The sequence below is a fragment of the Aotus nancymaae genome, unplaced genomic scaffold, assembly GCF_030222135.1.
Source record: "Aotus nancymaae isolate 86718 unplaced genomic scaffold, 86718_ANA_hifiasm-v0.15.2.pri h1tg000025l, whole genome shotgun sequence".
Taxonomy (NCBI): Eukaryota; Metazoa; Chordata; class Mammalia; order Primates; family Aotidae; genus Aotus; species Aotus nancymaae.
In genome coordinates this window covers 22992737-23005747 of record NW_026988438.1, presented here as the reverse complement: position 1 = coordinate 23005747, position 13011 = coordinate 22992737, and positions in this window count along the sequence as shown.

Sequence of the window (13011 nt, the reverse complement as noted above, 5' to 3'; positions counted from 1 at the left end):
CTCTTATTTCGTTGAGCAGTGGTTTCTAGTTCTCCTTGAAGAGGTCCTTTATATTCTTTGTTAGTTGTATTCCAAGGTATTTTATTCTCTTTGTAGCAATTGTGAATGGCAGTTTGTTCTTGATTTGGCTCTCTTTAAGCCTGTTATTGGTGTATAGGAATGCTTGTGATTTTTGCACATTGATTTTGTATCCTGAGACTGCTGAAGTTGCTTATGCGTTTCAGGAGATTTTGGGCTGAGACGATGGGGTCTTCTAGATATACAATCATGTCATCTGCAAATAGAGACAATTTGACTTCCTCCTTTCCTATTTGAATACCCTTTATTTCTTTTTCTTGCCTGATTGCTCTGGCTAGAACTTCCAATACTATATTGAATAGAAGTGGTGAGAGAGGGCATCCTTATCTAGTGCCAGATTTCAAAGGGAATGCTTCCAGTTTTTGCCCATTCAGTATGATATTGGCTGTTGGTTTGTCGTAAATAGCTTTTATTATTTTGAGATACGTTCCATCAATACCTAGTTTATTGAGGGTTTTTAGCATAAAGTGCTGTTGAATTTTGTCAAAGGCCTTCTCTATATCAATTGAGATCATCACGTGGTTTTTGTCTTTGGTTCTGTTTATGTGGTGAATTACGTTTATATACGTGTGTATGTTGAACCAGCCTTGCATCCTTGGGATGAATCCTACTTGATCATGGTGGATAAGCTTTTTGATGTGCTGTTGCAATCGGTTTGCCAGTATTTTATTGAAGATTTTTGCATCTATTTTCATCATGGATATTGGCCTGAAGTTTTCTTTTCTTGCTGAATCTCTCCCAGGTTTTGGTATCAGGATGATGTTGGTCTCATAAAATGATTTGGGAAGGATTCCCTCTTTTTGGATTGTTTGGAATAGTTTCAGAAGGAATGGTACCAGCTCCTCTTTTTATGTCTGGTAGAATTCAGCTGTGAACCCATCTGGACCTGGGCTTTTTTGGGGTGGTAGGCTCTTAATTGCTGCCTCGACTTCAGACCTTATTATTGGTCTATTCAGGGTTTCGACTTCTTCCTGGTTTAGGCTTGGGAGGATGCCAGTGTCCAGGAATGTATCCATTTCTTCCAGGTTTACTAGTTTATGTGCATAGAGTTGTTTGTAATAATCTCTGATGATGGTTTGTATTTCTGTGGAATCTGTGGTGATATCCCCTTTATCGTTTTTTATTGCACCTATTTGATATTCTCTTTTCTTTTTTATCAATCTGGCTAGTGGTCTATTTTGTTGATCCTTTTGAAAAATCAGCTCCTGGATTTATTGATTTTTTTGAGGGGTTTTTAATGTCTCTATCTCCTTCAGTTCTGCTCTGATCTTAGTTATTTCTTGTCTTCTGCTAGGTTTTGAGTTTTTTTGATCTTGCTTCTCTAGCTCTTTCAATTTTGATGATAGGGTGTCGATTTTAGATCTCTCCTTGCTTCTCATGTGGGCACTTATTGCTATATATTTTCCTCTAGAGACTGCTTTAAATGTGTCCCAGAGATTCTGGTATGTAGTGTCTTCATTCTCATTGGTTTTGAAGAACATCTTTATTTCTGCCTTCATTTCATTGTTTATCCAGTCAACATTCAAGAGCCAGCTGTTCAGTTTCCATGAAGCTGTGCGGTTCTTAGTTTCTGAATTCTGAGTTCTAACTTGATTGCACTGTGGTCTGAGAGACTGTTTGTTATGATTTCTGTTCTTTTGCATTTGCTGAGGAGTGATTTACTTCCAATTATGTGGTCAATTTTAGAGTAGGTGTGATGTGGTGCTGAGAAGAATGTATATTCTGTGGATTTGGGGTGGAGAGTTCTGTAAATGCCTATTAGTTTTGCTTGGTCCAGGTCTGAGTTAAAGTCCTGGATATCCTTGTTAATTTTCTGTCTCGTTGATCTGTCTAATATTGACAATGGAGTGTTAAAGTCTCCTATTGTTGTGTGGGAGTCTAAGTCTCTTTGTAAGTCATTAAGAACTTGCTTTATGTATCTGGGTGCTCCTGTATTGGGTGCATATATATTTAGAATTGTTAGCTCTTCTAGTTGCATTGATCCTTTTACCATTATGTAATGACCTTCTTTGTCTCTTTTGAACTTTGCTGGTTTAAAGTCTGTTTTATCAGAGACCAGAATTGCAACTTCTGCTTTTTTTTTTTCCCTCTCCATTTGCAACTCCTGCTTTTTTTTGCTCTCCATTTGCTTTATAAATCTTCCTCCATCTCTTTATTTTGAGATTTTTGTATCCTTGCATGTGAGATGGGTTTCCTGGATACAGCACACCGATGGGTTTTGGCTCTTTATCCAATTTGCCAGTCTGTGTCTTTTGATTGGCGCATTTAGCCCATTTACATTTAGGGTTAATATTGTTTTGTGTGAATTTGATCCTGCCATTTTGATGCTGGTACTGGTTGTTCCTTTCTATGTTTAGTGCATCTTTCAGGAGCTCTTGTAAAGCAGGCCTGGTGGTGATGAAATCTCTGAGTACTTGCTTGTTCACAAAGGATTTTATTTTTCCTTCACTTATGAAGCTTAGTTTGGCTGGATATGAAATTCTGGGTTGAAAGTTCTTTTCTTTAAGGATGTTGAATATTGGCCCCCACTCTCTTCTGGCTTGTAGGGTTTCTGCTGAGAGATCTGCTGTGAGTCTCATGGGCTTCCCTTTGTGTGTAACCCAACCTTTCTCTCTGGCTGCCCTTAGCATTTTCTCCTTCATTTCAACCCTGGTGAATCTGAAGATTATGTTCTTTGAGGTTGCTCTTCTTGAGGAGTATCATCTTTGTGGTGTTCTCTGTATTTCCTGGACTTGAATATTGGCCTGCCTTGCTAGGTTGGGGAAGTTTTCCTGGATAATATCCTGAAGAGTATTTACCAGCTTGGATTTATTTTCTCCATCACATTCAGGTACACCTATCAAACGTAGATTAGGTCTTTTCACATAGTCCCATATTTCTTGGATACTTTCTTCATTCCTTTTCACCATTTTTTCTCTAACCTTGCCTTCTCATTTTATTTCATTGTGTTGATCTTCGACCTCTAATATCCTTTCTTTTGTTTGGTCAGTTCAGCTGTTGAGACTTGTGTATGCTTCGTGAAGTTCTCATGTTGTGTTTTTCAGCTCCATCAATTCACTTATATTCCTCTCTAAGTTATTTATTCTCATTAGCATTTTGTCAAATCTTTTTTCAAGGTTCTTAGTTTCTTTGCATTGGGTTAGAACATGTTCTTTTAGCTCAGAGAAGTTTCTTATTACCCACCTTCTGAAGGCTGATTCTGTCAATTCATCACACTCATTCTCCATCCAGCCTTGTTCCCTTGCTGGTGAGGAGTTGTGATCCCTTGTAGGAGGAGAGGCGTTCTGGTTTCGGGTGTTTTCATCCATTTTGTGCTGCTTTCTTCCCATCTTTGTGGATTTATCCACCTGTGTCTTTGTAGTTGTTATCTTTCAGATTGGGTCACTGAGTGGATGTCTGGTTTGTTGATGATGAAGTTATTTCTTTCTTAGTTTTCCTTCTAACAGTCAGGCCCCTCTGCTGTAGGACTGCTGAGGTCCACTCCAGGCCCTGTTTGCCTGGGGATCACCTGCAGGAGCTACAGAACAGGAAGGGTTGCTGCCAGTTTCTTCTTCTGCTATCTTTGTCCCAGAAGGATACCCGTCAGATGTCAGTCTGAGCTCTCCTTTATGAGGTGACTCTTTGGATATACAGGGGTCAGGGAGCTGCTTGAGGAGACAGTCTGTCCTTTATAGGAGCCTAAGTGCTGAGCTGTGAGCTCCATTGTTCATTCAGAGCTGCTGGGCAGGTACATTTAAATCTGCTGCAGCAGAACTCATAAACTCCCCCCTTTTTTATCCCCAGGTGCTCTATCCTGGGGAGTTAGGGTTTTATGAGTTTCTGTTGTGCTGCTGCCTTTTTTCAGGACTGCCCTGCCCAGCGAGGAGGCAGCCTAGTCACTGTCTGCCTGCAGAGGCTGTGCTGAGCTGCTGTGGGCTCTGCCCAGCTGCTGTGTGAACTTCCCTGCAATCCCCTTTATACGGGTGTAGTTAGAACTGCCTCAGCAATGGCAACCCACATCTGTAATGGTGGACTCTCTCTGTAATGGCGGGCTGCCTTGGCAATGGCGGGCTTCTTCAGCAGTGGCGTACTACCTCCATAGTGGTGGACTGCCTCTATAATGGCAGATACTCCTCCCCCACAGAGCTGGACCATCCCTGGTTCAGCTTTGCTTGCTGTGAAACTCTCAATGCAGAGTGTTTCAGATTGCTGTTTTTTTGTGGGGGTGGGACCCACCAAGCCTGATCACCTGGCTCCCTGCCTCAGAGTCTCCCCTTTTTTTAGTTGAATGGTTGACTCTCTCTCCCAGGTGTTCCAGTCACCTGTTGAAATGGTGCCGAGATCTGTGTGATTTCCTGTGTGGCGATCCACTGCGCCGGCTGAAACAGCCATGCTGAGATTCTTGGTGCTTTTTTGCCCAGGAATCCCTGGCTCCGTGTTTCAGTCCCCTTTTTTAATCAGTTGAATGGGTGACTCTGTCTCCCAGGAGCTCCAATTGCCAGCAAAAATGGCGTCCAGACCTGTGTATTTTGTAGGGAGAACTGCCATGCCAGGGCGCTGGCCAAAACAGCCATGCTGGTGACCCATGGGGCTCCTTCACCTGGGAATCTTCTGGTCTGTGGGCAATAAAGATCCTTCTGGAAGTTGGCATCCACTCACCCTCTGCGCTTTCACTCTGAGCTGCAATCCTGAGCTCCTAATCTGCCATCTTGGATCCATCTCTAAAAAGAATGTTTTAGTTAAGTTTTAAGTACATCCTAAAGCCAAAGAGAGAAGGAAAGAAAGAGGGAGAGAAAAATATAGAGAAAGACAGAAGAAAAGAAAGAAAGAAGAGGGAGAAAGGAGGGGAGAATAAGGAAGGAAAGAAGGGAGAAGGGGAAAAAGGAAAAAAGGGAGGAGGGAAGAAAAATTACATTATCTGGGCTGAGTGTTATCAATGGTAATTATAATGTTTTTTATAGTTATATTTTAATACATTTATGTTGATACTTTTAGGACCCAAGATTTCAGGGCAAGTGAATAAAGAAAATATAAAAGTTAAAACATTTTATAAAAACCCTCTAATCTATAATTTGAATCAATTTTATCTCAGAAATACTTATTTTTAAGCTGTCCCCTGAAAAACTAGAAAGCAATAACAATGCAGAAGCAATAAGCACTCATAGCATCCACACTGTGGGATCTAAGTACCAGCTTTTCACTATTAAGTATAGGGTTCACTTGAGAAAGGGCTGAACCCAGGACTGGGGCACAATATGCACAATATAAACCTATGACAACTTGTCGACCTGACAGCAGAGAAGCAGAGACTACTGAGGTCATGCCACAGGACATAGAAAACAATGGCAGTGGCTCTCACTGACGATTGATAGGACATTGTAAGCACCAAAAGAGCATCACCTACACAAAATCTTGAAAACATAGTATAGCAAAATAAAGTCTCCTTTGGAGGTTGCTAAGACATCTCATTATTCTGAAAACAGAAAGGAAAAGAAAAATAATCAAATATTTACCTTGCCAGTTCTCTACAAACTATGTTTCAGAATACCACAGAGCTTAAGAATGAAAGTTTTTTCTTTCTTTTTCTTTTCTTTTTTTTTTTGAGATAGGGTCTCACTCTGTTGCCCAGGCTGGAATTCAGTGGCATGATCTTGTCTCACTGCAACCTTTGCCTCCCTGGTTCAAGCAATTCTACTGCCTCAGCTTCCCAAGTGGCTGGGATTACAAGCATGCACCACCATGCCTACTAATTTTTGTATTTTTAATAGAGGGAGGAGTTCACCATGTTGGCCAGGCTTGTCTTGAACGTTTTACCTCAGGTGATCTGCCTGCCTTGGCCTCCCAAAGTGCTGGGATTACAGGCATGAGCCACCACACCTAGATGAATGAAAGTTCTTTAGTGAAAGTATTACAACCAATAAATTTAGGAAAAATGTTAAAATGAGAATATTAGCGTTATGAAACCCTAATGATGTATTGAATTTAGACAATTGCCATGAATTGCTTTATGGCTTTCATTTGCACCGGCTCTATTTCTCTCTCTACCATTCTATTTCTCTATCTCCTGCATTGCTTTCTATCACTATGTCCTTCTATTTCCTTCCTTCTTTATGTCCATATTTTTTTTTCTCTGACCCGTTGGTGTTCATCCCTTTACTTTTTCTTTTTTTGAGAAGGAGTCTCACTCTGTCGTCCAGGCTGGAACGCAGTGGCAGGATCTTGCCTCACTGCAACTTCCACCTCCCAAATTCAAGCGATTCTCCTGCCTCAGCCTCCTGAGTAGCTGGGATTACAGGTGTGCTCCACCATGCCTGGCTATTTTTTTTTTTTTTTTGTATTTTTAGTAGAGATGGGGTTTCACCATGTTGGTTAGGCTGGTCTCAAACTCCTGACCTCGGGATCCACCCACCTCAGCCTCCCAAAGTGCTGGGATTACAGGCATGAGCCACCATACCTGACCCTCTTTTCATTTTTCCTTCTGTAGCTCCCTCTTTAGCACTCAGCCTCCTCTATTTTGCTTTAGTTCGCCTGTTTCTTGCTATCCCTTCATATCTCTATATTTCTCTCTATCTGCCTATCTCTGTTTATTTTTCTTTTTCTATTTCTCTATTTGTATCTCTCCTATCTATTTTACTTTCTACTTCTTTCTCTCCTCCTCTCTTTCCATTTCTTCCTACGGTCACAATAATTCCTTTAAAGTCTTTGTTATTCCAACACCTGTATCATGTCAGGCTTAGCATCTGTTGTTTGGCGTTTCAATTTGGAGATGCTAAGATTGTCCTCGGTCTCCACATGGGGGGTAATTTTGGATTAAATCCCATACACTTTGAATATCATATTATAGAGCTCTAGGCATCGTTTAAATGATACACAGAATGTTGAGGGGTTTTCGTTAGCAGGCAACTGACCCAGTTAGAGATGGCAAGTTCCTACTTGTGTTTGATGGGCAGTTCCAGCCAGTTGCGTTTTCCACCAGGCCTGTTCTGTGTGTGCGCCACCCAGTGGCCATACTAAGACCTGGGCACTGCCTACTCCTACTTCAGTTTGCAAAGCCTTTGGATTTGGAGCTGTTTAGGGCCAGTCATATTTCCGCATGCACAGCTAGTGGGTGAACCCAGGAGTCCAGACATCATTGCATGATGTTTCTTTCTTAATCTTCCTCTTCTGCACGCTCTGCAATACTTTGTAGTTCACAGGAAATGCCCCTCCAGTCCTCTGGCCAAACAGGTGTGGCTTTGGTACACTGCATTTCCTACTATTGCATCTGGCTCCAGGGCCAAGTAGTGAGAGGAGAAAGAGAGAACAAAACCCACCAGGATTCTCTCGCAGGGCCAGAGCGGCCCTGGTCAGAGAGAAGGATCCCTTTCCTAGGAGTTTTAGCCTCTTGGCTCTCCATGGCAGCTGCCACTGCCACTCATTGCCTGGGGGCTGGGAGAGAACAGAAAAGGCCAAAAAACTGACAACCAGGGCTATGTGATTACAGAGAGTCCCCCTTTTTCTCTGTCCTCACCTGGTGTTCAGTTCTGCATTTCTGATTATCTTTGAGTACAGGCCAGGAGATAATTGATGAGAAATAAATAAGAAACTTACTGTGAATTCATAGTGCATCATTTTCCGATTTCCTCCTCCAATTGGCTTGCTATGGTTGATTTTTCAAAGTCCTCAGATTCAGGGTTCATAGTTGCATTTGTGAGCCAGGCAAGGCAGGGTGGGCTCACTGCAAATTTTCCAGAATTGTAACTCATTCCTACAATTCAGAGCTCCTTCGATAAAGAGGTGCCATTTACTCCTCCACACTCGTCTTTATTTTTTTTTTTTTCAATGCAAAAGGGACTCATGGGGCTTCAGTTCTGAATGGAGGCCTTAAGTGGCCTGATGTGCTTCTGCCAGCTCTTAGCTTCCTATGATTGTCATGAGAACAAATCCAGGCTAGCCTGCTGGAGGATGAAACACTGTGAGTAGTGGAGCTGATTGATTCAGACCCAGGCACTTTGACCAGGCAGTCCCCCTCCCAGCTAACCCAGCAGCTGCCCCATCAAGATCAGATGAGCTTGGTTTAGATCAGCAGAACAGCCTAGCAAACCTAAGGACTTATAAGAATTAGCAGATGATGATTGTGCTAAGCCGCTGAGTTTTGGAATATTTGCTACCTGGCATTCTTGTGGCAATAGTACGGATAGAGAGACTATATAAAAACAGAAAGCTAGAAATACATATGATATTTTATATATAACATGTACAAATACATTTATATATTATTTTTAACAATATATAAATATGTATATTTCTTTTTTGTTGTTTTCTTTATATACATTTTCTATCTCACTATTTACCACTATTTCTATATCTTTATCTCTGTCTTCCTAACACTGTCACACTCTTTGTGTCCACATGTAACCTTCTGTCTCTACAGGCCTATTATTCTCTCTCTCCCTATCTCTCCCCCTAACTCCAGTTCTCTCTTCTTGTCTCTTTCCCTATTTCTCTGTCTCTCTTGGTCCCAGTCCCTCTCCTTCTCCCTGTTGCTATATTTATATATCTCTCTCCTCTGTTGTTTTCTCTCTCTCCACCTTCCCTCCCTCCCTCCCTCTCTATCTCTCTATCCCTCTCTCTCTCTCTCTGTGTTGTATTTCTGTTTTTCTTTCTCTCTCACCTCATATATAGACCTATACCTCTCCATGTGTCTCTGTCTCTCGCTCTTTTTGCTTCTATGGCCACTGTCCAAGTCACTCTCTGTCCCTCTCCTTTCTACTCTGTTCTCCATCCCTCTTCATCGTTCTAGTTTCTGCCATTGTCACTGTCTCTGTATCATGCCCTCTCTCTCTTCATAGTAACCTCTTCCCCTCTTCTGTCCCTCCCTTTGTCTCTATCGAGTCCTCCTTGCCAGCCTTCTGGGGGTCTGAGGGTGTGATCGGCTCACTTTGGTGGGAAAGAGGTGCAGACTCACAGATGTAAATGTCCTTCTGCTTCTCCTTGTAATTGTACTTTCACATATCAAGAGATCAGAATTATGATGACAGAAGAATTGTTAAAAAAAAAATTGCACTGCCTAGGGGAGAAAGTTCTAGTATGCAGAAAATGACTTGCATTTCTATTTCAGTCTGCTGTGAGTTGTTCCCTAGCAACACTATGGGAAATAATCTGCTTACCATGAATAATTATAAGTTGCCAACCTCTAAATGGTCCTCTGGGCTCTCTGTACCACTTTGTTACCACAGTGAGGCAGGTAAATAGTGTTTTCAATGAGCTTAAGGGGGACACGCACCTCAGCATCAAGAGCACACAGCACAAGACCTGGAATATACTGGCATTGAATGTGTATCAATGAGGCTGGGTGTGGTGCCTTATGCCTATAATCCCAGCACTGTGGGAGGCCAAGGTGGGCAGATAAATAGCTACCAAATAGGGACACTTTGGAGAGTTTGACCTGAGAACTTTCAGCTCCAAGAACTTATTGCTTTGGAAAAGGCAGAATAAAAGTCCAAGCACTGCCACTTAGAGGTTGTTTGTCCTTGTATGTGGCAAGAGTAACCTTTACCCTGGACACATCATTAATCTTCCAGTGCCAAGGATTGTGCCAACGTGTTTGTTTCTATACTAAATGATATCTAAGCTAGTCTGTACTACAATTTAATTCTTATAAAAATACTCCAGGCTGGGCACAGTGGCTCATGCTGGTAATCCCAGCACTTTGGGAGGCTGAGGCAGCTGAATAACAAGGTCAGGAGTTCAAGACCAGCCTGGCCAACATGGTGAAACCCCATCTCTACTAAAAATACAAAAAATTAGATGGGCATGGTGGCAGGTGCCTGTAGTCCCAGATACTCAGGATGAGGCAGGAGAATCACTTGTACCTGGGAGGCAGAGGTTGCAGTGAGCTGAGATTGTGCCACTGTACTCCAGCCTGGATGACAGTGCAGGATTCTTTCTCAAAAAAAAAAAAAAAATACTCCAAAGGAGATATAATTAACCACATTTCACAGATGAGAGAATTGGAATCTCAGAAAGGTTAAATACTTCAAGATCATTCAACAAGTAAATAATGGAGCCCGGATTTCAGCTAAAGTCTAATAAATTCCAAAATCCTGGCTACTACCCTATATGGGTCACATATATATATATATATACACACACACACACACACACACATATATGAAATATAAAATATATATAAACATACATCATATGTATATAGTATTATATATATTTCTTTTTAAACTATAAAGTGTAAGAGACCATTAAGAAAATTTCAGAGCTGTGGACTTGGAAAATATTGTGTGCTCTACAAATAAAAAGCTACTTTTGATGTTACTTTCGGTCCCCAGGAGAAATGGGAGTCCTTTTCAGAGAGCATGGGAGAAACATGAGTCCTTTGCAGTATTCTTCTCTACCACTGAGGGTGAAATTAGAGTGTGAAGGACTTTGGGAGGTGGCCAGGCACACAGCTAGGCTCCTCGCAGAGCAGAGCTACTGTCCACGTGGTGTGGCTCCAGGCATCATGAGCCATGTCGGAAAGAATTAATCACGTTTCATATGCAAGCATGCTCTCTGTTTGACTGTGCTGTTGTTTTCAATGAGAGTATCATTGACAATGCTTGAACCTGATAGCCCTGCCTCAATGTGTTCTATGTAATAATGCGTGGGCTTCAAAAGGAGGCAGGGATGGGGGAGAAGGAGGGAGAATGGACATGTCAATTAGGGAAAGGTGTCTCTTCCTTTGGAGCATGGATGGGTTCAAAGCCCTCCTCATACTACTAAGTAATTGGCTGGACACTACCATTTGTGTGTCTAGACTCTGTGTGTGTGTGTGTGTGTGTGTGTGTGTGTGTGTGTGTGTCTGTCACCAGGTCTGAGCAGCACCTCCTACTTCCTGGGTTAGCATGTTACTCAGAACCTTGGATAGACCCCAGCTCTCCTATAAACACAATAGATGTATGTTCTATGAAATTTAACTTGATGACTGAAGAGAGGATGTTGATTTAATCCAGCTCATTTCCTGTTTAAAACTGAGGCCAGCTCACGTTAGCTGAAGAGGGTTCTTGGCTCTTACATTGTAGCAGGAACTCCTAAGTTAATCAAGAGTTTTCAAGAGTTTTCGGCTGAAAGTCAAGATCTCTCAGGTTAGACCCAATGTTAAAACTGTAACTGGGCAAATTCTCATTAGAGACAAGGAGCAAAAGACTGTGCCGATGGAATCAAATGTCTTTCAATGTCGACTTCAAACCACTAAAGCCCTTATTAAGGCATTTAACTGTAAAATTGGGCCTTGGGTAGGCAGTGCACCCTCTGAAATTACAGGACAGGAGATTTGGATTTGATAACCAGTCTTCTGCCAGTCAGTCAGCCACTCACTTTCAAGGGACAGGCCTTAGGCGAGTCACTTTCTGTCTCTGTTTTTCAATTTTTGCACAGTGATTTATGTGGGCCTTAAGTCCCACTGTGAAACCAACACTTTTTCAGCTCAGTGCCTGGTTTCTTGAGTATACTTGTCAATCTGGCCTTCAATACACCTATGATTTGGATTAATTCTATTACCTCTGCCAGAAATTAACACAGAAAAGTCACAGTTGATTGACAAGAATGAGAATCAGTACTAAAGAATTAAAATATAACCGAATCCTTTTTTACTAAATGAAAGCTCAATTCAAGTGGACACAGATCACTCATTCAAACTTCATCAGCTATAGCACTTAGAGACAATTTTTTCAAAATCCACAGCTAAAACTGTCCCAGCTTTAAGTGCAACAGCACTTAAACGGTGCTGAAATGGGTTTTGAAAAACTTATTTGCTCTACAAATAGAAAGCTACTTTTGCTGTTACTTTTGGTCCCCAGGAGAAATGGGAGTCCATTTCAGAGAGCATGGGAGACACATGAGTCATTTGCAATATTCTTCTCTACATCTGAAGTTGAAATTAGAGTGTAAAGCACTTTGGGAAGTGGCCAGGCACGCAGCTAGGCTCCTTGCAGAGCAGAGCTACAGTCCACGAGGTGTGGCTCCAGTCATCATGAGCCATGTCGGAAAGAATTAATCACGTTTCACATGCAAGCATGCTCTCTGTTTGACTGTGCTGTTGTTTTGAATGAGAGCCTCATTGACAATGCTTGAACCAGATAGCCCTGCCTCAATGTGTTCTATGTAATAATACCTGGGCTCGGGAAGGAGGCAGGGATGGGGGTGAAAGAGGGAGAATGGACGTGTCAATTAGGGAAAGGTTTCTCTTCCTTTGGAGTATGGATGGGTTCAAAGCCCTCCTCATACTTCTAAGTATCTGGCTGGACACTAACATTTGTGTGTCTAGACTGTGTGTGTGTGTGTGTGTGTGTATGTTTGTGTGTGCATGCATAGGTTTGCATGTCTGTGTCCAGGTCTGAGCAGAACCTCCTACTTCCTATGTTAGCATGTTACTCAGAACCTTGGATAGACTCCAGCTTGCCTAAAAACACAATACATGCAGGTTCTAAGAAATTAATCTTGATGATCGGTGAGAGGATGATTGAAACCAGCTCATTTCCCATTTAAAACCGAGGCCAGCTCACATTTGCTGAAGAGGGTTCTTGGCTCTTCCTTTGTAGCAGGAAGCCCGAAGTTAATCAAGCCTTTTCAAGAGTTTCTGGCTGAAAGTCAAGATCTCTCAGGTTAGACCCAATGTTAAAATTGTAACTGGGCAAATTCTCATTAGAGACAAGGGGCCAAAGACTGTTCCGATGGAATTAAATGTCTTTTAATGTTGACTTCAATCCAGTAAAGCCCTTATTAAGACATTTAACTGTAAAATTGGGCCTTAGGTAGGCAGTGCACCCTCTGAAATTAGAGGACAGGAGATTTGGATTTGATAACCAGCCTTCTACCAGTCAGTCAGCCACTCACTTTCACGTGACAAGCCTTAGGTGAGTCACCTTCTGTCTCTGTTTTTCGATTTTTGCACAGTGATTTATGTGGGCCTTAAGTCCC